The sequence below is a fragment of the Lacerta agilis genome, chromosome 2 (assembly GCF_009819535.1).
Source record: "Lacerta agilis isolate rLacAgi1 chromosome 2, rLacAgi1.pri, whole genome shotgun sequence".
NCBI classification, from domain to species: domain Eukaryota; kingdom Metazoa; phylum Chordata; class Lepidosauria; order Squamata; family Lacertidae; genus Lacerta; species Lacerta agilis.
The window spans coordinates 106,097,437-106,121,896 of NC_046313.1; the positions used below are offsets into that span (position 1 = coordinate 106,097,437).

Genomic DNA, 24,460 nt, shown 5'->3' on the forward strand with positions numbered 1-24,460 from the left:
GAAACTTACTTTTGTCTCTATCAAAATTCAAATTTCTCCAATCTGGGCAGTTACCAAGAGGGCAAACTTTCAGAATAGATTTTTTTGAAAAACACTGAAGAGCATTATGCTCTTTAATAGTGCCAGATCAACAGAACTTCAGAAAGATGCATAAATCTCTAACTATATCCATGCCAAAAGGTACCAAGTCCTCTTAGTGAAAAAGGACACATCCATTATGGGAATCATCTTAAAACGGGAGAAAAATGTGACAATGAATGAATAGCCTTTTATTAATTATAGTTTCAAAGGAGGGAGGGGGGACTCTACCTCTGGCTCAAAGGATAGGTGCTGGGGAACTCAAGGCCTCAAACTACAATCCTGCCCATACTTAACCTGGAAGCAAATCCTGAAAACTGGTCTTTAAGCAAATAGTGAAAAGGGCTGGGCGTGAACACCCAAAAAATCATCAAGTGGCGTTTTCACGTTTCTTATGTTTAACTTTGTTTTCTTTGACTATACAGTAACTGGAAGTTTGGGGACCAGGAACGCTAACCAAATCAACTACTTGCTTGTTGTCCCCATGACGATCGTTTTTCTACAGCCGCCTCTCCACAGCATTTTTACTACTAAGCAAAAATACTTCCCAGTCCCTTACTAAATTTTACTCCCACCACGTAAGATCGTGGGAGACAAGACACCATGTGAGTACGGTGGCCTTTTTCTGCAGGCATCAGGCCAACATTCAACAGGTGCAGTAGTTCCTCACACGAGCATGCAGCAATGGGGGAAGCTGTACCTGATTTTTTGCCCGTTACACAGTCCTTAAGGGCACAGGACCCTGACCAAAGAGTGGAGAGAGAAAAATATGGTGTATCCCCATGGCATTGCCTCCAACTACTCAGGGACAACTCACTAAAACTAAGAAAGATGTTTTAGGCACATCTAGTAACTTCAGTAGGTCTACTCTGAGTAGGACTAGCATTGAATACCACCCTTTATGTCAAAATAAACATCCTCTGATAATAAAAATGAGATTGGGTGGGTGGTAGAAGAGAGAATTCTGGAGCCTTTCGCTGAAAATCAAGCGTTGCTTCGAGAGAGGGTGAGATTCATTAAGCCCTTTTCCGTTGTGAAGTCTCTTTTGGCATATTCAGAGGTAGACTGCCTCTGAAACTGGAGGCTTTATCTAGCCATCAGTTGACCGGTGTCGTTTCTTTTTCCAGATCCGGACGCAGTCTACCTCTCCGAATACGCCGAAGGAGACAAACGGCAGAACTGGATGCAATCCGTGATTTCCCCAGACGCCAAAGAAGTCCCATCTCTTTCTTAAAAATGGCCAAAAAACAAACAGCCCAGCAATATCCCTTGCAGACCAAACCCACAGCATGTGACGAAACCCAACCCACGCACAGCACAACAGCTGTAGTAATGAAAAGAATGCCACATGGCGTGAGGAGATGCAAAAGAGGGCACAGCAGCCCCTGGGTATTTAATTGCATTGCAGAAGAAAGAATCTCAGCAAGGTGAAGGTGGTCATGCAGGGGTTATGAGAAAAGGAGAGAAAAGCTACATTTACTCTTCCACATAACTCTTCAGGGCACAGCTACCCACCCAGCTGATAACCTGGTACCACAACTGGTTAGGGATGATGGGAGCCGTGGTTACCAGATACACCCGGAGGGCTGCAAATCCCCCAACCCAGCACGGAACTATGAACTGTCTTAGCAAATCTAAGAAAAGACCGATAACAGGCCAGCACACTGGTCAAAGCAGCAACGCTATCCAGGAAGCTACTTTAGCCTGGCATTGCTCTGCTCTGACTGGCAGCAGATCTCCAAGAGTCTCTGGCAGAGAAAGGTCTTTCCCATCAACTGCTAGCCTAGGACTTTCCATATGTAAAAGCATAAGACTGGAAACTGACTTATACTGAGCCAGACCACTGGCTTGCCTAGTCTTTTCTATAGCTGGCAGTGGCTCTCCAGCCTTTCCTGAAGAGATCCCTCCCAGCCACACGTGGAAACGATGGGGATTGAACCTGGACCTTCTGCATGCAAAGCAGATGCTCTCCCACTCAGCTAATGTCCTCCTGCCCCAGTGTGCACCGTAAAATTAAATATTTAATATATTTGCTGCATTGCACATAACACTTGGCAATGTGATGCGAGAAATAAATTTTAAAAATCAGATCCCTGCCTCAGGAAGCATGTTTTTCTCATACGGGTACCAACTTTAAGAAGTTTCTATGAGCGGGCTTCCCGTCGTAATCGTAAAAACCAGTCTCTGCATGATTTCTCCGCCTGGTGCAAAGAGGTTCTATGATGACAGAAGAAGAAGAAGTAGAAGAGTTTGGATTTGATGTCCCGCTTTATCACTACCTAAGGAGTCTCAAAGCGGCTAACATTCTCCTTTCCCTTCCTCCCCCATAACAAACACTCTGTGAGGTGAGTGGGGCTGAGAGACTTCAGAGAAGTGTGACTAGCCCAAGGTCACCCAGCAGCTGCATGTGGAGGAGCGGAGACGCGAACCCGGTTCCCCAGATTACGAGTCTAGGGCTCTTAACCACTACACCACACTGGCTCCACACTTGTTGTTCAGTCGTTCAGTCATGTCCGACTCTTCGTGACCCCATGGACCAGAGCACGCCAGGCACCCCTATCCTCCACTGCCTCCCGCACTACACCATACTAAAAAGCAACATGTACCACACAACACAGTGGTACCTGTTGCTTTTTAGTGGCCAATGCTGTGTGGAAAGTATCCAGACAGGACAGAAGAAAAAAACCACAGCGTGCAATAACCATACACAGGCTGTTTTAAGTGGTTTATCCAGTGGTGGCCAAACTTTTTTCAAAGAGGGGCCAGATTTGAGGAAGTGAAGGGCCGTGGAGGCCGACCAAATTTGCTGACCTTTTTTAGGATTGAAGTTGTTAGGGTATTTTTTTAGGATTTTAACCCAGGAAATAAACAGCCACAGGGGCCAGATTAAACCGACCAGCGAGGCGGATTAGGCCCCCGAAACGGACTTTGGACATGCCTGGTTTATACACAAGCTTAAGACAAAGGCTGCCCCTCCAGACATCCTCATCCTTGTGCAATCATGATTACCGGTATATCTGAAGGAGCATCTCCACCCCCATCGATCTACACGGACACTGAGGTCCAGTGCCGAGGGCCTTCTGGTGGTTCCCTCATTACGAGAAGCCAAGCTACAGGGAACCAGGCAGAGGGCCTTCTTGGTAGTGGCACCCGCCCTGTGGAACTCCCTCCCACCAGATGTCAAAGAGAACAACAACTACCAGATTTTTAGAAGACATCTTAAGGCAGCCCTGTTTAGGGAAGCTTTTAATATCTGATGAATTATTGTATTTTAATATTGTGTTGGAAGCCGCCCAGAGTGGCTGGGGAGGCCCAGCCAGATGGGCGGGGTATAAATAAATTATTATTATTATTATTATTATTATTATTATTATTATTATTATTATTATTTGTGCTCAATGATGATATCAGGGTGGTTGTTCGTGTTTCGTGGTTATGTGCGTGCAAAGGTTTAGAACAGCTTTTGATACTGTTTTGCACATGCAATGGTTTTGAGGCATACATACTGCTTCATTTCCAATCGGGGCATGTCCCCAAACTTCCTGCTAAAATACTGATCATAACGCAAATGCTCTGAGTGTGTGGGTTTTGCCTGGGTTTGGGGGGGGGTTGCTTTCGTCATGCACTGAAGCACAAAAGTGCCCTCCCAGATGGCAACAGTGTGGCAAAACATAGGAAGCACTGCAGCACAACTAAAAGTGTGTGGGGGGGGGGGGGTACATGGATGGTCCAGTATAAACCCAACCACTGGCATCCTGCTGTTGCATCAGTGACATATTGTGGAATACGTCTGCCAAAACCGGCAAGTTTGGAGGGGTCCGCTAGTCAGTATTTTGCAGGAGAAATTCACGCACATACCTGAATTAGAAAGGATTAAAGCATAGGTAGGCAAACTAAGGCCCGGGGGTCAGATCTGGCCCAATCACCTTCTAAATCCGGCCCACGGACGGTCAGGGAATCAGCGTGTTTTTACATGAGTAGAATGTGTCCTTTTATTTAAAATGCATCTCTGGGTTATTTGTGGGGCATAAGAATTCGTTCTTTTTTTTCTTCCAAAATATAGTCCGGCCCCCCACAAGGTCTGAGGGACAGTGGACCGGCCCCCTGCTGAAAAAGTTTGCTGACCCCTGGATAAAAGCATTCTGCCACCTTAGCACAACAAATCCACTTTAAAAAATGGACTTTTGCAGTTAGGTAAATGGAAAAAAAGAAAAAACCTTGGCCTGAGCATTTGGGGGGGACGATGACTGTGTTCAGCTGATGATTGTGTCCAGGGTAATATAATAACCAGCATGCTGTCCTCAGGCCAAAGTCCTCTCAAATTACACTGAGCCTCAGTTTCCTCCCCAGAACATGAGGATTGTCGTGCTAGGTCAAGCCAAGAGTCCACTAATCTCAAATATTTTATCAGCTGACAGTGGCCAGCCAGATGGGAAGGTCACACGCAGGGCACTATGAGGATATCCTTCCCATTCCTTAAAAAAAAAAAATCCTTAACATATGGTGGCCAGGGGTAGACCATCTCTGAACATGGAGGATGGATTTCTGTGATCCTTCACAGATGCATTTTTAAAAAGCTATTTAGACTGCAACCCTATTCTCATTTAAAGGCAAAGGTAAAGGGACCCCAGGAAGCGGGTGGCACTGTGGGTTAAACCACTGAGCCTAGGGCTTGCCGATCAGAAGGTCGGCGGTTCGAATCCCCGCGACAGGGTGAGCTCCCGTTGCTCAGTCCCAGCTCCTGCCCACCTAGCAGTTCGAGTGGCCGAGCCAGTGATGTGTAGTGGTTAGAAATGCTGGGCTGGGAGCCGGGAGACAAGGGTTCCAATCCTCACGCAGCCTGCAATGAAGTTCGCTGGGTAGCCTTGGGCTAGTCCGTCACATTAAAAGGTAAAGAGACCCCTGACCATTAGGTCCCGTCGACGACGACTCTGGGGTTGCGGCGCTCATCTCACGTTACTGGCCGAGGGAGCCGGCGTACAGCTTCCGGGTCATGTGGCCAGCATGACTAAGCCGCTTCTGGCGAAACCAGAGCAGCGCACGGAAACGCCATTTACCTTCCCGCTGGAGCGGTACCTATTTATCTACTTGCACTTTGACGTGCTTTCGAACTGCTAGGTGGGCAGGAGCTGGGACCGAGCAACGGGAGCTCACTCCGTCACGGGGTTTCAAACCGCTGACCTTCTGATCAGCAAGCCCAAGAGGCTTGGTAGTTTAGACCACAGTGCCACCCATGTCTCAGCTATTCTCATTTAGCTCAGAGTAATTCCCACTGAACTCAAATAGTTCACAGAATAGCAACCCGAAAATGGGCATTTTCCACCATCACCGTTTGCCATCCCCTCTGCCATATGTGAAGCAACATCCATCACTTGCTTCCAAACATCTTGTACAGACATCTTGTTCTGCCCAGGCTTTCGCTGAGTATTACTAAATGAAAGCTTTTTAAAAAAATCTCTTTTCAGGATGCTGCTTTGCTCCTTTTACGTTTGTTATCTCTTGTTTTTATTATACTGATTTATTGGGTGGTTTCCAAGTAGCACATTCCATTAGCACAAGGACTTTAGCCTTTGCAAAAGAGCTCCCCTCCCTTCTCCCAAAATCTATTCTGGGGCTCACCCACCCTCTGGAGCAGAATTTGGGGGGGGGGGCACGGGATATGCACGGGGAGAAGAGTGGGGGGGGAGTTCCGTTACACAAGTGAAAATCCTTGTGTTGATGGGACGACAAGTTAGCTCGATGCCACCCACTGCATTTACGCTGGGTTTCTCTCTGCCGCTTAGAGATCTTTTAAATACTAAGTGGTTTAGAAATGCTAATAACCAAACGAATACTGTATAGTCGTACCTTGGAAGTCAAATGGAATCAGTTCTGGAAAACTAAAGCGCAGCTTCTGATTTTCCTGCAGCCAATCGGAAGCCGCGGAAGCCCTGTAGGATGTTCCACTTCCAAAAGAATGTTCGAAAACCGGAACAGTCACTTCCGGGTTTCGATTGTTCGGGAGCCAAAACATTCGAGAACTAGGCTGTTCGATTTCCAAGGTACGACTGTAGTTCTGCCATCAAGATGTATAACACTCCAGAGTTAATGTGGTAGTTGCCACCATTTGTGGGAAGTGACTATAGGGGCATTCTTTTAGACTCCTACAAATGTACAGCTTTCATTTTTAATTTTTTTTTAAAGGCTTGCTCCTTGCTCTTTTACATTGCGAAGATTCTTGATTAGGCCAACCTACGCTCACATAAATCTACTGAGCACAAAAACACAGGATCAAGTTGCTTATTTTGCTCTTCCAGATCACGGAGAGCCGCATGCCGAAGCCATCCTACTGCCTGCCTTCGCTCTGGGCCCCGCTCCCAAGCTTGTCTTCTTAACCGTGTTAAGGACTAGAAACTTGCATTGCAAGCCACTTAAAGAGTCACAGTTCTGCAGCACAGCAGAACTGCTTGTGTTCAAACCTGAATCTTTCCTAAAGCAACCACACTTCGACGGGAGATAAGCTTGCGCTAAGGGTCGATTAATGTGCCCCGACGGACATGAGAATATTGGGTTGTCAGAGAACGTTCTTAATGTCCTTTTGCCGTGTTCATCATTTTACACTGCCCCAGACAACTTCACCTCCGCTCCCTACAGGTTTCCATCTAAGAGACTGCTGATTCAGCCACCACATCCCGCAAGGAGTGATTATTGGCAGCGGCGCCTGAACGTGTGGAGTGCTCCATCAATGATATGTTGCCTTTATTAACATGTCAGCTTAGTTAACTATTGCATATTACAGTTACAGAGAGAGGTATGCCATAACGTTGCAGCAGGGAGCAAACTGCCCAGGAATGCTGGAAATCTTGTTGCTTTGTCCTCTACCTTTCTTCTTTGGGCAATTTCCCCCTCCTTTCATGTTCCCAATCTCCCCATGGTCCAGGCGCAGATTGTAAACTCCTTGGGGCAGGGGGTCTTTTCACTTTGATTAAATAACAAACAATAATAATACTGACTGTAAATGAAAAAGGGAACAAAGGCTGCAGCAAAGGGAGATACGGAAAGTGGTGGCTGTTTCCACTGGTTCTGCTGAGAGACAAGCGCCAGCATCTCCTCCGCTCCAGTAGATCCATTATAATTACTAGCTTAACTGGTGCTTGTGCTTACTTGTTTTCCTTTTCCCTCCCCATCCCCGTTTCCTTTTGTGTCGTGCCTTTTAGATTCCGAGGGCAGAGACTGTCTTCTCTGTCTTCTGGGAGCCTTTTTGGACTGAAGAGTGGGGCAAAAAAAAATTGCTTTAAAAAAAAGGAATAGGAACTCAGAGTCCCTTCAGGCATTGGCATTTTTAAGATGTGTTCATAAAATGTTTTATGTCTGCATATGAGAATGTAATGTGAGGGTAGACAAAAAAAAAATGTTTGCAAGCGAGTATTTACAGGTGCAATTGTCAGGGAACTGGGATCGGCCGCATCTCTCTAATGAGTGTACATGTGAGAGTCAGGCGGTCAGAGAGCATTGCTAATGCCATTCCGCCTTGTTCATTTACACATGTAGCGTGCGGCCTTTGACAAATTGCAGCCTCAGCTGCTTATCTGCAAAATCTCCCTAAACAGAAACCAGAACTGAAGGCTCCACCGCTGGTGCGATCACGAAACAAGAGCCGGGAGGATTATCGCTAATAGCGAGCTCACTCTCCAAGCGCTGGTCCTTGTGTAGCCAAAATCAGCTCTATCTTAGGCACAAGGGAAAGATATCCACAAGCTCGCAAAAGCCCCTAGATTAGCAAAGGTACACAGAAATCTACAGGAAGTGGGGGGGAGGGGGAAATAAAAAGAAAGGAAGCCCCCAAAACAGCCCGATTCAAACTGAGCATGCTCAGTGGACACAGAAGTACAGGAAATGGAGATAAATGGAGTGTCCTGGAAATGGGCACTTGCGGTAAGCTGGAACCCTGAACAGGAAGCACACTGCAACATTTTCTTCCACGTCCCACTTATTTATTCCTAGCATCCTCGAACCCACAGTTATCTGGGAATTCTAATACATAAATAAAAAAAAACCCAGTGTTCGGAAAGCTTCCGTCCGCCATCTTGATTCAAAATGGTGCCCAACCGTATCCAAGCACAGAAGCAAACCCGCTCCTTGTTCTCAGGAGCCATCGTGCAAAACGTGGTTAAGATATTTTTAAAAGAGGCGTCCCTACAAATAGTGAACAAGCAACTTTCCAAAATATATAGCAGATGGCGATTATGAATATTATTATATTCTGCCTTTCTTGGAAGGAGTTCAGGTCGAAACACAAGGTGCTTCGCTCCAACCACTTTTATCCTCCCAATAAGCCTGTGGGGTAGGCTATCTAGAGACAGATTGACTGCCTCATGGCCTCTCAGTGAACCTCCTAGTTTAATGGGAATTTGAGCCTGAGGCCTTGTCTGTGGAATGACCTCCAAACTGAAGGGTGTCTTGCCCTAACTTTAGATTCTACTATTTATTTACTTATTTTCTTTGTTTGTCACTCTTCTTAGAAGGCAACTCAAAGCAACTAGTGCCAAAATAAGTTAAAAATGCAACAATGAAACCTAAAAACACGGACAATTCAAATAAAAGACTGAAAACACAGCTAAACGACAACAACAAGCCAGGACTACAAATCCCATCCCATGAAAAGAAGCCAGAGTGCTACTCTCCAAATTAAGTTCCAAAAGCTCAGAGGAAAAAGAAAATACACGAGGTTAAAAACACACCATCTCACAAACACCCCCTTTTCCACTGGTTTTTTTAGAAGCTGATTGGCTAGTCATTTCTGGGATGTAGTTAATTATGTACCTCATGAGAATTATTTTAAGCTTTCTGTTTTATGATATGCAGTGGTGCCTCTGGTTACGAACTTAATTCCTTCCGGAGGTCCGTTCTTAACCTGAAACTGTTCTTAACCTGAGGTACCACTTTAGTTAATGGGGCCTCCTGCTTCTGCCACACTACCGGAGCACGATTTCTGTTCTCATCCTGAGGTACTACTTCTGGGTTAGTGGAGTCTGTAACCCGAAGTGTTTGTAACCTGAGGTGTTTGTAACCCGAGGTACCACTGTATTCCCCACCCAGAGTGGCTGGGGAAACCCAGTCAGAGGGGCAGAGTATAAATAATAAAGTTTTATTTATTTATTTATTTATTTATTATCATCATCATCAATTTATTATTATTATTATTATTATTATTATTAAACTGCCTGGTGACCACCTCTGGGGAAGGGCAGTCCAGAAACCTAAATAAATAAATAAATAAGGAAAACCACCACAAATCAACAGCATCACACTTAGTATGCATTGGGTTGTTTCCCCCCTTCCCCCCCCACTTTAGAACCCCACCCCTCAAAATAATAATAATAAAAAATTGTACTTCTACAAACCTCAGGGTTCCCCTGGGTCTCCTACTGACACCCCCATGTGCTTGGGTGGTGTCGTTTTGGCTGTGTAAGCAACGGCCCTCACCGGCTGGTGTCATTCAGACAGGTAAGGTGGGGTGTTGCTGGGAGCCCACGCAGGATGTGCAGCTGCAGCCAACGGCAGGCCGAGCCAAGGAGTGCTGGCTTTGCCCCAATCCTCCTCCCTGCTGAGGTCCAGAGGGAGGAAGAAGCTGGCAGGCGGTTTCATTCGCCCCCTTGGATGTAGGTCAAAAGGCAGCCAGGTGGATGCGGACTTGAAGAGGACTTGAGGTTGGTGGGGAGAGTGACCCGTTTGCCCTCCTGGAAAAGCCTTCCCCACCCTGAACATGTGGTGCAGATGGCCGGAGCGCATGCAGAAAAGGCACTGCAACAAATTTCAGTTGCTGGGAAGCAACACTTGTGGCAGTGCTTCTGCCTCCATGCCCTATGCTGCGGCCTTTCCCAAAGGCATTCAACTGTCCACTGAGAGAACAATTGGGTGACAGAGCCTGAGACAGCAAGGAATCCACAAAGCTTCTCTTGAGTCTGACCAGCTCAGTGTCGTCTACTCTAACTGGCAGCAGAAGCTGCCCAGGATCTCCCCAGCCCTACCGGAAGTGTTGGGAATTGAACCCGCAACCTTGAGCCAAGAAAGTGCTCTGTTATGGATTCCCCAACCCTTCTCTGAGATCCCTGTCCTTTGGCTAATTAAATACTGTTTGCAACACGCACCTGTCCCCTTTTACCCCAAATCGATCCATCACAAAGAATGACCGCCCTCTGCTTCTGCACACAGAGACCCAACTAAGTTTTACCCTGAAATGAATGCACCCAAAGTTTCTCTTCACTATTCATGTTAGTGGGTCTTCCCTGCCAGTGTTAGATCTTCAGATTGATGCTAATCGCCAAATGGCACCTTAAACCTAGGTTAGGGTCACCACCACAGAATGTCTAAGCACCATCTTCTTTCCGAATGAAATTGTCAGTATTTTATTTCTATACCGCTTTATGTTTTAAAGACAAAATCTCAACGCAGTTTTCAGCACATTAAAAACATCAAATGAAACCAACCAGAATAAAACAAATTCAAGCTTCCAAGGAAATAATTCCAGATGCTTCTTCAAGTGACATTTTGCTTTCCCTGTATTTGTTTACCTGCTTAATTTATATAGTTGCCCATAGTGGAAGTACTCTAGGAAGCCAGTGTCGTGTGGTGGTTAGTGTGTCAAACTAGGACCTGGGAGGGTGATCTCAGACAGGGGAACTAATGCCAGTGTACTGGAAGAAGCAAAGATCACCAGTGTTGAAGCAATCATTCTTCAACATCAACTTCGTTGGACTGGTCATGTTGTGCGGATGCCCGATCATCATCTTCCAAAGCAACTACTCTATTCCGAATTTAAAAATGGAAAGCGTAATACTGGTGGTCAACAAAAGAGGTTTAAAGACTGTCTCAAGGCAATTTTTTTAAAAAATGTAGTACAGTGGTACCTCGGGTTACGGACCCGATCCGTTCCGGGGTGCTATTTGCACCCCGAAAAGTCTGCAACCCGAGCGGTGCTTTTGCACATGCGCGAAAGCGCGACAGAGCACTTCTGCGCATGCGCGAACCACGCAGAATGTTTCTGCGCATGCACAAACCGCGCAGAACGCTTCTGCGCATGCTCACCTGGCAAAACCCAGAAGTAAACACGAGAGCCAGTGTGGTGTAGTGGTTAAAAGCGGTAGACTCATTATCTGGGGAACCGGGTTCACATCTCCACTCCTCCACATGCAGCTGCTGGGTGACCTTGGGCTAGTCACACTTCTCTGAAGTCTCTCAGCCCCACTCACCTCACAGAGTGTTTGTTGTGGGGGAGGAAGGGAAAGGAGAATGTTAGCCGCTTTGAGACTCTTTCGGGTAGTGATAAAGCAGGATATCAAATCCAAACTCTTCTTCTTCTTCTTCTTCTTCTTCTTCTTCTTCTTCTTCCGGGTTTGCCGCGTTCGCAACCCGAAAAAATGCAACCCAAGGTATGACTGTATAAACACCGACAATTGGGAAACACTTGCCTGAGAGCACTCCAATTGGAGAACAGCCTTTACCAAAGGTGTCATGGGCTTTGAAGACACTCGAACCCAGGACGCAAGGGAGAAACGTGCTAAGAGGAAGGCACGCTTGGCAAATCCACACCGTGATCAACTCCCGTCCGGAAACCTATGCCCCCACTGGAAGGACATGTGGATCCAGAATTGGCCTCCACAGTCACTTTACGGAATCACTGTTAAAACCGTGTTTATGGAAGACAATCTTACTCGGCTACGAGTGATCGCCAAAGAAAGAAGAAGAGAGTGTCATACTAGGACCTGGGAGGGTGACCTAAGTGGGTGACCTTGGTCCAGTCACAGCCTCTTAACCTACTTCAAGGGGTCGTTGTAGAGATTAACCAAGATGGGGAGAGAGGGAGTGAACCATGTACTCCTTGGAGGAAAAGGTGGAATATAAAAGCAAGAAATAAGCAACTCTGCTTACCTGCTTAAGAAAACTGGAGGGGCCAGCCAGATGGAGAGGCCCGTCGCCAACCTGGCATTCACAGATCTCCATGCAGTTGCGATTGGACCCATGCCAGTTGCAAAACGTGCCTGGCGAATTTCGAACACTGAGCATGACAAATGTTGGATACCAGCCAATATCCCCACTGGCGGTTCGAACCCCCTTTTCATCCAAGTGGGGCTTCTGGCTACTGCTGCTGCCTCATTAAACAGGGTGATTACAGGACAAGGGGGTTTTAAAACATCAGAAATCTGCCTCGTTGTGATAAACCCCAACCCTGTTAATAAAAATAGTAATGCTTGGCTGTATGCACAGTGCTCAAGAGTGCTCTCCCTGAATAATCACCATAATAATTCTCACACAACGACGCTAGCATTGCAACCCCGATGCATTATAGTACAGCAATAGTCTTGGTTTCTAAACTCAAGTCCACGGTTGCTGCATTAAAACGACAAGGAATTATTTGTCGCTGTTAGAATCCTGGCATTTCTCGGACGCCCAGACCCAAAGAGAGCCACTTCTTTTTCCCTGCTTGGAACTACTGTAGAGAGAAAGGTTAAGAGCTGTTCTCTCTCTGTGTGCATCCATCGGCAAGCAGCAGGAAAGCTCAAAACCCACCTGCCTTTCGAAAAGCAGCTGGCGTCACGGCTGAAAAAATGGGAAATGAAAGGGCAACTTTGCACATGCTGGAGTTTCAGGCCCCCTAGCCGTAAAGCCTCTTGGTCAGAAAATCCAGATGAAAGGGGTGGGGAGGAGGGAAATCAATCAAAGGGTGGAATCTGATCTCGGTTTTTACAAGATGCACATTGTGGGAAACACAGATCAGAAATGACGTCTCAGATAAAAGGTACTGGGTAGGGGGTGTTTGGAAACCTGTTTTTCCCTAATCCCATAAAACCATGGGGGGGGAGGCAGGGGGAAGATAACCTAGCTGGGGTTGCCTTGGGATGAGGCACAGGTAACAACAACAACAACAACAACAACAACAACAAACCCTTCCATACCGAAAGCACTCACATCTACAAACTAGCGTGCAATCTCTGAATCATCTGTGGTTAGATGTAAATATATATCTGTATACTAATGCCAGCAGGAATTTCAGTATGCATTACTACATTTCTCTCCCACCTTTCCTTCAAGGCTTCCTACCTGGTTCTCCTCTCTCCATGTCATCCTGTGAGGTAGGTGGACTCAAACCCTGGTTCCCCAAGTCCGAGACCAGCACTCTAACCACTCCAACACACCGGCTCTCTTTGTGCAAATCCCCCAACAACATGAACAGGTGCGGCCCAGAGCCTAGTCCCACACTCTAACCACTACACCACACTGCCGACTCTCTTCCGAAAGACCTCAAGAGCAGTGTACAATTGAGAGCAGGGGAAAATTAAGCAAAAGGAACTCGAGAACGAACACCTATTATACATGCGCGAGTCACTGCGCATTCAGTGGTGCACACACAATTGTGAGTAGGACGAGATGGGTTGCATGCTAATTGCCACACAAAAGCGCAGCCCATTCGCGATGTCTGCCGCAGCCCTTAACGGTGAGGGAAAGGCACTCTGCCCATGATCAGGGACACTCTTCTTCGTTCCAAGGGTTAAACCTGACGCCGAGGAGCTTCTGTTGCTAAGCGCTGGGGAGCCCCAACACAGCCTAAGCTCAAGACTCCAGAGGACACCCCGCTACGCCTCAAATCCACTTCTCTTGACACGTATGTATACAAAGCAAGCAGGCGGCAGGTGAGTCTGGCTTGAAGCCAAGCCCTGACCAGGAACTGGGAAGCCCCAGTTTGTTTTCATTGCTTTATAGACTCCTCCTGCCTCGCCCGGGTTCGTCTCACTTTCAACGCTGGCTCAAGGTTACAAAAGGAAGGAAAAGGAAAAGGCGCACGGGAGTGGAGAGGATTACCTTTTCTCGATTCTCCTCTTCAAACTCAAACAGCGCTTAAATCCACCCGGTTACAGAACCGGGTAAAATGCGGCGGAAAGAAAAGAGAGAATTAACTCCGCCAAGACAGAAAGATAGAAATTCCAGCCCGGAGCTCACTTGGTAAAAGGAATAATCCAGCCGGGAACCAGGGCGCGGAGAGAAGGCGCGTCTGCCGTGCGCAAAAGCGCGAGCCGGAGCCGAGCCGTCTTGCAACTGGCGAGGGGGGAAAAAAGAGTCCTGCTCCGAAGTTGCACAGCCAGTTGCTCCCGGCTGATCTCATCCAGCCCGATTTGCATAGCGCTGTCTCTTTTCCCCTCCCCGCCTTGGCCGTCCTTGGCGGGGCGGGGACTCGGCTGATGCCAGCGGCCGGCTGGCTCAGGAGGCGTTGCAACGCGCGCACTTCCCTCCCTCCTTCTCTCCCTCCTCTTTCCTTTCCTTTCCTTTCTTACACCCACCTCTCCTGCCCGGCCCCCTCTCGCTTCGCATCGCCACCGCGCCAGCCTCTCTGAAATTAACTCACGCCTTTTTTGCTCAGCTGTTGGCGGCCAGTTTTTTTTTCTCTCTCTCTCTCCCAAGAGAGGCCCCCCTCGCCTAGTTTGGTGGCGCTTGGATTGCGCCTGCAAAAGAGGAGAGAGGGGGGTGGGGTTGGAGGCAGCAGCGGCTCCTCCTGGGCTGCTGTACCCCAAGGCGAAGCTGAGCTCCGAAAGTCGTCGGGCAAAGGTCTCTCCTCCCTCTGGCTTTTTGTCTGGATAGAAAAGGGCAGCCTGGGAAGGATCTCTCTGTAATTTCTTTGTGAGAGATAAGATAAAGCCAAGTGTTCTTAAAGCGCCACTTCTCCAGCCTGCTCAGGAGGGAGAGGAAAGTTTCTCTGCAGCAATCAGTGTTCCAGATCTTTTTTCTTTTATTGTAGCTGTTTGCTATGCCATGGCATGCGTGGCGCTGCTGTGGAGGAAAAAAAAAAAAACAAGAGGCAGGAGGTGCTTTTATAGAATCATAGAAATGTAAAGTCGGAAGGGATCCCCCAGGGTCCTCTAGCCTCTAGAATTTGAGACGGTGGGAAACGGAGGAAGAAAATGAAAACACAGGCAGAGATATGTATGTGGTTGTTTGAACCACAGGTAATTTGTTGTGGGAGTGTTATTATTATTTATTAATATGTAACGAACTTTGTATAATAGAATGATAATTATTTCCTTTGAATAAACAACACTGTCCTTCCTCCAAGGAGCTCAGGCTCCCCCCCCCGTCCCCAATTTTATCCTCACAACAAGCTTTTGAGGAAGGTAGACTAAGGGAGAGTGGCAACTCAAGGTCACTCATCGAGATCTTGAAGAACTGTGACACCACGGCGGCTCTCGCTTTCTAACATGGCACAACAGTGTACGAAGGTGGCACTTACCAGCCTCCTCCCAAGTCCCAAAAAAATGTTTTTATTCATGTTGGCACCCCTGAAAGTGTAGGGTAGGGTATCAGCAGCTAACCTTGCTGGTGGGTCAGAAGTAGAATCCACAGGTGCCCCATCCTTGCACAGCTGGCTTGCAACCTGATCTAAGGTAGGTTGCAATAGCAACATTATCACCTTGCAAATGCACGAAGGAGATGGAGGAGGTCCCCAAATGGATCCCAGTAGGTTGGATCTGAAAAGGTGAAAATTACTGAGCAGGGAAGAGTGAGAAGAGTTCTAAATATCACAACTCCAGGATTTGTTTTGAGAAAGATATGTGACACTAGAGGCCATCCAAGGTATTTGGTGGTGTCCTCAACTTTCCTGGACATTGCAGCGGAGGGGTGTGTGTGAATCATGCCATTATCAAACCCAGGATTTCCTGGCTTCAGGAATGACTTAGATCCTGCTTCTGTGCTGCCTGTGGGCTTTCCACAATGCACCCCCTCTCTCCGGACTGGAAATTACAGAACTGCTGAGAGTGAAAGCTGACACAAGGGCAGAGCGTGACAATAGAAAACCATTTCCCAGGATCAAAGGTTTCCCCTTTGATTATGGACGAGCCAGAATGAGAAACCGATTAATACATGTGGAAGCGAGTTATTTCATTTTATGTATGGGGGGGGCATTTTGCAGAACTTAGGAGCCAGCCAAGTTTTTGAAGGGAAACCTGGGGAGCAGATCTAAATGCCAGGGCATGGAAGGTCCCTGCTCTTAATTGGTGGGTGCTGATCTCCTCCCTCTCTTCACCTCCATATTCTCACAGCCGCTCTTATTACAACCAGAAGAGTAGCCGCGTTTGTCTGTTACAACAAAACACACACACACACACACACGAGAGGAGAGAGGGAGAAAGGGCTGTGGCGTCTTAAAAACGAACAGATTTATTGTGACATATGCTTTCGCACCATCAGATGAAGTGGGATCTAGTCTACAAACGTTTATGCCCCAATAAATCTGTAAGTCTACAAGGAGCCACAGAACTTTCTCCTGTGTGCGCGGTTGCAATTAAGTCACATCTTTTAGAGCTGTGCCGTAGCACTGAGAGAGGTTCTGCAGATATGTCCCAAGAAGCCCTGGTTCAAATTAGGAAAGAGGGTATTTTTATTTTAAATCACTCTATGGGTGCTTCCATGGGTGTGTATTAAGCATTCATCCTGATTATCATAGAATCATAGAATCATAGAAGAGTTGGAAGAGACCACAAGGGCCATCCAGTCCAACCCCCTGCCAAGCAGGAAACACCATCAAAGCATGCCTGACAGATGGCTGTCAAGCCTCTGCTTAAAGACCTCCAAAGAAGGAGACTCCACCACACTCCTTGGCAGCAAATTCCACTGTCGAACAGCTCTCACTGTCAGGAAGTTCTTCCTAATGTTTAGGTGGAATCTTCTTTCTTGTAGTTTGAATCCATTGCCCCGTGTCCGCTTCTCTGGAGCAGCAGAAAACAACCTTTCGCCCTCCTCTATATGACATCCTTTTATATATTTGAACATGGCTATCAGATCACCCCTTAACCTTATCTTCTCCAGGCTAAACATACCCAGCTCCCTAAGCCGTTCCTCATAAGGCATCGTTTCCAGGCCTTTGACCATTTTGGTTGCCCTCCTCTGGACACGTTCCAGCTTGTCAGTATCCTTCTTGAACTGTGGTGCCCAGAACTGTACACAGTATTCCAGGTGAGGTCTGACCAGAGCAGAATATTAGTTGGCAGAGAAGTTGGATGCAGCAGGCAATGCATTCCTTGGCATTTCTTGGAGGCAGGATCTGCTGCCCCTGCAGATCCTGCTGCCCGAGGCGGTGGTCGCCTGACCTTGCCTTATGGGTGGGCTGGCCCTGAAGACATTGAGGGAATAGACCCCTTTGGCTCACAATTTGGATAGCCATAATAGGAGAGAGGGAGATCCTCATAACGCAGCAGGAGGGGAGGGACACCCAAATGCCTCTGACTGCACCATTGCTATCTGACCTTGACATAAGAACATGAGAAGAGCCTTCTGAATCAGGCCAGAGACCCATCCAGTCCAGCATCCTGTGAGAAAGCAGCAAGCTGGGCCCGAGCACAAGAGCCGTCTTCCCCTGTGGCATTCAGAAACTAGGACTGCCATATGTCCAGATTTCCCCGGACATTACCAGGATTTCAAAGGTGCAATTGACGTCCGGGAGTAATTTCTGAAAGGCGAAATTGCTTTGTCTTAGATCTTGGAGGCAAGTCAATTGATAAATCACAGGTTTCTTGGGGGGGGGGGCATTTTTGTAAAAACAACTTCCGGGGTGTCCTCGTTTTTACTTTTTGATATTTGGGAATCCTACAGAAGCTCACTGCCTCTAACGTAACCATCATGGCTGTTAGTCATCGATAGCCTTTGCCCCCATGATGTTGTCTGATCTTCTTTTAAGAACTTATGAAGAGCCTGACATACAGATGATCTCAGTAAGAGGGACCAACAGAATGACTTACTATGGCATAAGGCCTCCCTGTTGGGAATTGAGGTGGTCTTATTTTTTGCTTTCCTGCCGCTCGCTGGATGCTTTTACTGCTTTTTTTTTACCACTATTTATTGCATTTCATGACGACTTGAGATGTATGATCGATTGATTATTTTTACGATCCTGTTTGCATGGTTTTATGCTGCGAGTTGCTTTGAGAGCTCTTAAGGAGAGGGAAAGGGAGGTTCCTGCCAGGGTACTCTAGGAATTTCTAGCAGGGAATGCTTGTTGTTGTCGTTCAGTCGTTCAGTCGTGTCCGACTCTTCGTGACCCCATGGACCAGAGCACGCCAGGCACGCCTATCCTTCACTGCCTCCCGCAGTTTGGCCAAACTCATGCCAGTCGCTTCGAGAACACTGTCCAACCATCTCATCCTCTGTCGTCCCCTTCTCCTTGTGCCCTCCATCTTTCCCAACATCAGGGTCTTTTCCAGGGAGTCTTCTCTTCTCATGAGGTGGCCAAAGTACAGGAGCCTCAACTTCAGGATCTGTCCTTCTAGTGAGCACTCAGGGCTGATTTCTTTGAGAATGGATAGGTTTGATCTTCTTGCAGTCCACGGGACTCTCAAGAGTCTCCTCCAGCACCATAATTCAAAAGCATCAATTCTACGGCGATCAGCCTTCTTTATGGTCCAGCTCTCACTTCCGTACATCACTACTGGGAAAACCATAGCTTTAACTATACGAACCTTTGTCGGCAAGGTGATGTCTTTGCTTTTTAAGATGCTGTCTAGGTTTGTCATTGCTTTTCTCCCAAGAAGCAGGCGTCTTCTGATTTCGTGACTGCTGTCACCATCTGCAGTGATCATGGAACCCAAGAAAGTGAAATCTCTCACTGCTAGTACCGCATAAAGGAAGGGAGCGGTTTGTGTCTCTGAATAACTGCTGTTTGCTGTCCACTTCAAAGCCTGCCCCAACGTGCGCAGGGTTCAGAGCACTCGGGACACTTCCATAGAACCAGTTTATCTGAGGATTCACCCTGATCTCTGCTGCACAAAGTTTGCAGGAGGTTAGACAGCACTGGTTATTTACTGCAGCACATTTGCCGTGACAGTTTTGCAGGGAGATTATAGGACATTGTGTCAAATGATTGCCGCCCCATGCTTTCTAGTAATAATAATAATCATAGAATCATAGGATTGTAGAGCTGGAAAGGACCCTGGGGGGTCGTCTAGTCCAACTGCCTGCAATCCAGGAATATGCAGCTGTACCATCCGGGAATCGAACCTGCAACCGTGGCTTTATCGGCACCAATTCTAACAAACTGAGCTATCCAGCCCGTCTGATTGGGTTGCCCCAGCCACTCTGGGCAGCTTCCAACAGAATTTACAAAAACACACCAGAACATCAAATATTAAAAACTTCTGGTGCATTTTGCCATTACTTTCTCTATTGCAAAAAGTTCTGGGCGGGGGGCGCAGAATGGGTTTGTTGTGCAAGGCAGAGCACCCAAAATCCACTTTAATCGCACTACCTGAAGTTGCATCTGGTTGGCTACTGTGAGAACAGGATGCTGGACTAGATGGGGCCTGATCCAGCCGGCTATCCTTATGTGCTTTTGCTGGTATGCTTGAGTAAATTCCCCAAGATTTGGGTAAGACAAAGGGAGCAGTTAGCATTTCAGCAAGGCCTTTGCTTTTCTCTGCCGCTCAGCTACTTTTAAATTAAAGAGCAGGCGAGAGAGAGGTCCTGTCTGCACAGATCTCCTGTGTCATGTCTAATTTGGCCCTTAAAAAACCGGAAAAGATTCGGAGGAGAGCAGCATAGATGATTGCTGGTTTGGAATGCATGATTTAACGCTGGAGGAAAAGCTGAAGAAACGGGGCAGGTGTAGCCTCGCGTGAAGGAGGATTAAGGAGAACATGGGCAGTGATTTTCCAAGAATCAGAAAGACTGTTGTAAACAAGAAGAAGACCGAGACCTTGAGGGATGGGACAAGTAGCAAGGCAAGGGTTTTCTGTGCAGACGGGCAGGTTCAGGTTTGGCAACATCAAGAATCACAAGGACACAGAAAAAGGGCCCTTCCAGACTAGGGGTTCTCTTCGCGGCTGCATTTTGCCACATTTCATCATCATCATTAATTTATTTCTACCCTGCCCATCTAGCTGGGTTTCCCCAGCCACTCTGGGTGGCTCCCAACAGGATATTAAAAACACGATACAAGACCAAACATTAAAAACTTCCCTAAACTGGGCTGCCTTCAGATGTCTTCTAAAAGATAGTTGTTTGTTTCCTTGACATCCGATGGGAGGGCGTTCCACAGGGCGGGCGCCACTACAGAGAAGGCTCTCTCTGCCTGGTTCCCTGTAACATCACTTCTCGCAATGAAGGGATCTGGACCCCAGCGATGCAGTAACAGCTTATAACCAGTGGAGTTAGGCTGAAGCATATATGCTTTGTTCTGTTTTGTTCTGCAGTTCTTCTCCAGTGTTACCACATTATTGCTCGAAGGGGAGGGGGACATTTTTGCATATTGTATGTTGCTGGAAACCAAAGGAAGGGAGAGTTGCTCTACATCTCTGTCCCGTGTTAGGCAGCGTGATCTCAACTTTCCCATTTGGCTCAGTGCCATGCTGTAAGCCGCCCAGAGTGGCTGGGGTAACCCAGTCAGATGGGTGGGGTATTATTATTATTATTATTATTATTATTATTATTCCAGCTGGTGCTGAGCCCTCCTGCTAGTGTTCTGCAATCTTCCTCCACCACCAAATAGCATTTAGGTGCTGGCAGCCCCATGGGCTGAATCAGGTCCACAGACCACTAATACAGCCCTTACCTCCTAGTGGTAGCCGCAAGAAAACACCTGGAATGTTTGCAAAGCTAAGCAGAGTCCGGTATGGTTCCAAATTGGATGGGAGACTGCGTGTTGAGATTCCTGCATTGCAATTGGTTGGACTACAGTGGACTAGATGAACACCCATGGCTTCCCCCAAAGCATCATGGGGACTGTGCTTTGTGAAGCAAGGGTGGAGGAAGGGGGTGCGGGGTGTGTGGTCCGCCCCGGGTGTCACCACTGAGGGGGGCTCACAAAATGCCGGGCGGCACTCACTGCAGGGCCTGCAGCACGCCTGAGCCATGCGTCTCTCCGCGCTACCCAAATGGTCCAACCGCTGCCTCCCCCCACCCCCAGTTGTAAAGTCGGCTGAGCGGGAGGAGGCGGGCAGATTCTGGAGGCCCCACGGTGTACCCTGCCCCTGTGGGCGGCTTGCCCAGCCCTTACGCCGCCCCTGAGCGTGCCACCCCAGGCGCCTGAGTGGCTTCCTCCTCCGCTGTTGTTAAGAGTTGCTTGGAGACACCTATTCCCCTCACAGAGCTGCAATTGCCAGAGTGTTTTATGGAATCATAGAATTGTAGAGTTGCAAGGGACCATGAGAGTTCATCTCATCCACCCCCTGCAATGCAGGAATCTTTTGCCCAACATGGGGATCAAACCCACAACCCCGAGATCAAAAGTCTCATGCTCTACTGACTGAGCTATCAATCCCTCTTCCCAGGGAACTCTAGGAACTGTAGATCTCTCCCAACAATTTTCTGCCCCCTTAACAAACTACAGTTCCCAGGAAGCCATGACTGTTTAAAGTGGTATCATACCGCTTTAAATGCATAGTGCAGATGGAGCGAAAGTCTCATATGCACTACCATCTGCAGCTAAGACCAGCTTTGTGTTTGTGTGTGTCATAATTTAAATTACAGGTGGGTAGCCGTGTTGGTCTGCCATAGTCGAAACAAAATAGAAAATTCTTTCCTGTAGCACCTTAGAGACCAGCTGAGTTTGTTCTTGGTATGAGCTTTCGTGTGCATGCACACTTCTTCAGATACACTGAAACAGAAGAATTGGGAGCAAAGAGCCGGCGCAAAGGGTTAACTGAATTCTCCTTCCACTTTACAGCCCTGATCCAGCCTGCCCTCCCCACTGGGAAGCTTTTAAACAAAGGCAAAACCTGTTCCCCCTGTGATGCAATCCTGGACCTGCCATGTGACACATCTAGGTATGGCCTTCGAATAATAGGCTCTCAAGGAGAGATTTTGAGCTCCTCCGGGTCCTTTTCAGATTGCCTGCCTGCTGTCTGCCACCCAGGCATTGGCTGCTGCAGGCCCAGGCAGGTAAAACATCAACCCTAAACAACTTGCCTAATAGCGGCAAAGGCTTGAGCAGGGCAGGTCTAGACGGCTCCTGTTGGATTAGCTGAAATGACTCAGAGAACAGCTGGAAGGGGAGAGGGAGACACACGGAAGCTGGAATTTCATGTGGGTTACGCAGCGGGTTTTGGGGGGGAGAGAGAGGCAGGGAGACGGAACCCCCCTGGGTTCCCAAGGGTGGAATCCAGCACATTCAATGCAAGTGGGGGAAGGCCAGGGTGACTCTCTCTCTGGGCCTGAATATTCAAGGGAGAGCGTGGGGTTAGCCGTGGAAGGTAGCTGACGGGTTTTCTGAGAGGGGAGTTGGAGCCCAGCTGGGGCAACGGAGCCCCTTGGGGCTGGGGAGAGGAAACAGAGCTGTCTGCCTGTCTACACACATAGTTCAGGAAGGCAGCATCATGGGATCCTGGAAGCAGGGCTCTCCCGTTCTCTGGGAGGAGGCGGCGAAGGGAATGTGCCGGCCCTGTTAGGAGGCAAGCGGAGGAGGCTGCCTCAAGCCACGTTTCTTAGGAAGGGCCGTGGCTCAGTGGCAGAGCACTCACTTTGCAGGCTGGGAGTTCAAAGTTCAGTTCCCGGCACCTCCAGGTCGGTGCTGGGAGAGACACGCACCCCTGAAATCCTGGAGAGCCTCTGGGCTACATGGACCAGCACTGAATCGGCATAAGGCAGCTTCCTATGTTCCGAAGCATTTCTCTGTGACGTGCTAGTTTAAGGGAAGGGCTGTAGCTGGGTGGCAACGTGGGAACCTGGAGCAGTAATAAAGCACACGGCACCAGTGAACTCATTTTTTGCAGGGAAGAAGGCCAACTTAGGAGGCCAGGCCTAGTGGGCACAACAACTCGTCCTGGTAGAACTTGCCCCTATGAGGCAGTTGCAGGGACTGTTGGTCTCTGCCCTCCCACAACAACCTAAGGCTCCTCCTGTCCTGGGGCCTTCCCAAGCAATCTGAGACTATGCCGGTGCGTCTGTCTTTGCTCCAGCCTGCTTCATACCTCTACTGGTTCTGGGAGGCCAGTGGGGAGGGGAGCTGGTCACAGTAGGAGGGGGGAGGCCACCTGGCTTGTTCAGCAGCTTGACTCATCTCTGTCTCTTTGCCCATCTCCTCTCCAGCTGCCACTTCTGGACTGCTCTCCCCTGCCACGTCTTCCTGCTCACTAAGCCTCTGTCAGCTTCTGACTCCTCCTCCTCCTCCCAGTCTTCTTCTTCTCCTCCCTCTGATCACTCGTCGTCCCCACCCCCAATCTCCTGGTTCTGAATCTTCTTCCCTTGGGGTTTCCCCAACTGGTGCCTCCCACTGCTCCTCTGCCCCCCAGCCAGTCCATGACAAGAGGGTTCCCTGTCTGAAACCCCAGAGAACTGCTGCCAGTCAGCATAGAGAGAACACTGGGGTTTATGGTCCAGTGGCCTGACTTGGTAGAACGCAGCTTCCTATGTCGGATGCCATTAAGGACGGCAGAGTGTGTTTCAAATATAGCTCTGGGCCACACAGAGCACAGGTCGTCCTCTTGCACAGCAAGACACACTGGAAAGGGCAGGAGCTGCGCAAGAGCACATGGTAGGAGGAGTGCAATTTGGGTTTCCTGCCCCAGGCCCTGATTAAAATACCCGTGCAGAAGTTCAGATATGTTTCTCAGGTTGAGAAATGTTAAGGCATGCCCCGAGGGTCAGATCAAAGCTGCCACCAAGTTTCTGAGAGCGGACAACTCAATGTTTGTGGCAAGCCAGTGTGACCAGACCACATGGAGAAAGGTGGTCAAAGTGCAGATTGTTGCTGGTTCAAAGCAGATTTGCAGGACCCAGCCACTTCCATGTGGCAGTGGCGGAGGAACCCTCTCGGGCACCCGGGGCAGGGCAGCCCGTACGGAGTGCGCATGTGCGGTAGCACGTACAGACTGCACACATGTGGCATCCCATACAGAGTGCACACACGCAGCAGCCTGTATGGTTGCCGTGTGAGGCAGCCCGTACAGACGCCCGTACGAATGGCATGCGAGAGCAGCAGCCCGTATGGACGCTGCACAAGCGGCGCCCATACGGACTGCATGCACCCTCAGCTGCTCTACAGCTGGGGGGAGGCAGGGGCCATCTTGTCACACACACACACAGAGTGGCACCTGGGGCAAACCGCCCCCTACGCCCCCCTTCCTACGCCCCTGCCAAGTGGGCCACTTCAGGTGAACTGAGAAGCAGCCCTATCTGATTATCCAACAACAGTAAGTCTAATCCCCTTTGCGGAGAGGCCATCGCTCAGGAGCTCAGTAGTTTTGTACATGTCCAAGGTTCCTATCTTGGCATCTCTTGTTTAAAGGTTTTAGGTAGCAACTGATGGGAAATATCTCTGCCTGAGATGCTGGAGAGACACCGCGCCATTAGACAAACAAGCAGTCTGATAATGAAAGGTTCCCAAAGTCAGGAATCGTGTGGATTAAGCCCTGGGTGGAGAAACTGG

At 48.5% G+C, this 24,460-nt stretch overlaps 1 protein-coding gene across 3 annotated transcripts in view; it reads right to left on the reverse strand.

Annotated features, from left to right (window-relative positions):
- DDR1 (discoidin domain receptor tyrosine kinase 1) overlaps positions 1–14,169 on the reverse strand; it is a 58,377-nt gene extending 44,208 nt beyond the window's left edge. For all 3 annotated transcript variants that reach the window (XM_033141589.1, XM_033141590.1, XM_033141592.1), the window contains exon 1: positions 13,918–14,169. The gene's annotated coding sequence lies outside the window, so the exon portion shown is untranslated. The remainder of the gene's footprint in view (positions 1–13,917) is intronic.
- Positions 14,170–24,460: the final 10,291 nt, after the last annotated feature.